The sequence below is a fragment of the Rattus rattus genome, chromosome X (genome assembly GCF_011064425.1).
Source record: "Rattus rattus isolate New Zealand chromosome X, Rrattus_CSIRO_v1, whole genome shotgun sequence".
Lineage (NCBI taxonomy): Eukaryota > Metazoa > Chordata > Mammalia > Rodentia > Muridae > Rattus > Rattus rattus.
This window is the reverse complement of record NC_046172.1, coordinates 28,145,661-28,147,505: the sequence shown is the minus strand read 5'-3', so window position 1 is coordinate 28,147,505 and position 1,845 is coordinate 28,145,661. Positions and strand designations below refer to the sequence as shown.

At 43.7% G+C, this 1,845-nt stretch overlaps 1 pseudogene; it reads right to left on the bottom strand.

Annotated features, from left to right (window-relative positions):
• Positions 1 to 1,126, bottom strand: part of LOC116889085 — a 30,687-nt pseudogene extending 29,561 nt beyond the window's left edge.
• Positions 1,127 to 1,845: the final 719 nt, after the last annotated feature.

Sequence of the window (1,845 nt, the reverse complement as noted above, 5' to 3'; positions counted from 1 at the left end):
CCCGATTCCACCAGGCAAGTCACTTGCAGCAGATAAGTTAGTCTTACCTGTGGTCCCAAGGCTCAAGTTCGCTCGCGGGGTTCTGCCCACGGGCTCTCCGCGGTGGCAGCAACCAGGAAGATCTGCGCCGCCTCTTCCGGGGCCTCCGTGCACCAGGGTTCCAGATGGCCTCCGGTGTTTTCCTCTGGAGTCAGTAATGTGTGCAGAGAGCAGTCTCTTCTGGTTTCCCAGGCGTGTCTGTCTCTCTGAAGGTTTAGCTCTCCCTCCCACGGGATTTGGGTGCAGAGAACTGTTTATCCGGTCTGTTTCCTTCAGGTTCCGGCGGTGTCTCAGGCAGGGCTCCATGCACATTCTTTAAAAGCAAAATTAAGGCAAAGCCTTAATCCTTCAACTCCATTGATAATATGATGATATCTGGCCAAATAATTATTAAAAAAAAAAAAAACCTCCAGGGATGTAAAAACTATACAAGATATACTATAACTGTGAAAAATTATGTTTTAGGTTTTTTATTGCTGATGTAGCAAAATGCTACAAAACCTTACTTGTTAAATAACATGTATTTATTATCTTACAGTTCTGGAGGTCTCAAAGGGCTAAAATCAAGGCGGTCTTCAGGAGGCACTAAAATGAGTTTCCTTGCCCTTTCAGCCTCTAGGGGGAGCACACACTCCTTGGTTGTTGGCCCTTTCCACCAGCCACTTTTGAGGTGGACTCCTAAATCTGACCACCCTCCCTATATAGCCACCTTTTCGTTCGAGGAGGTTTTTTTTCCTCATTCTTCCACTTTAAAAGACCCTTCTGTATATATTGTGTTTACCCAGTGTGATGGCTAACTTGACAGACTCTTAACGCACCAAGAACACAAATCTCTGGGCATGTGTGGAGGGACTTTCTAAATTGGGCTAACTGAGAAGAGAAGACACTCACTAAATGTGAGTGTCACCATCCTGTGGCCTGGGGTAACAGACTGAATAAAAAGAAAACAAGAAGTTGACCACTGGCATTCTTCTCCCTCCCTCCCTCCTTCCCTCCATCCCCCCCCCGTTTCCTAACTATGGATGCAATGTGGCCAACTGCCTCAGGCTACTGGTCCCATACCTTTCCTCCCACAACGGTGGACCATATCGTCAAAATGTGACTGAAACTGATTTAATATTGTGAGCCCTAAAATTTTCCATTAAACAAAGGAAGTTCTACAAAAAAAATGTGACTGAAAACACATCCTTAAGTTTCTTTTACCAGATATTGTGTCATTGCCTTAAGGTAGTATACCCTGATATTCCAGCATGGTCTCCCTTAGATGAAGCCAGTGTCTAAGAATGCTTCCTTCCATCTATAACATTTACATGAAACTTTAACAGCTTTCAAGAACTAGGCCACTGCAATCTTTGAGGGCCACATCCCTGAAATTCTAGTTCTCAGGACCCTGGGGCAGGAAGATCACATGTCCAAAGACAGGAATACACCTACACACAGATCACATTACTACCAACCTCAAGAAAACAAACAAACAAACACAAAGAGTTTTTTATATATAGGGCAGTCTGTTGGCAGGCAAGTATATTCTATATTCCAACTCTTTCATAATGCCATATTATTTTCATCATCTTTTGCAGATGAAGGACTGGTGGATGATGAGGGCACATATGAGAACCTTTTTCTCGGTGAGCAGGTGAAGTTCTTGTGCATTCCTAGCATTCTTGGGGTTTGTTTTTGTTCGTTTTATTTTTCTTTCCTAAACATTTTTAGATCCTTCTTAGCCTAAGACCCCCTGGGTACTGTACTGACCTATTTATCATCAAATAGTCCTCATCCCTACTTAACACAGACACACGACAGCCT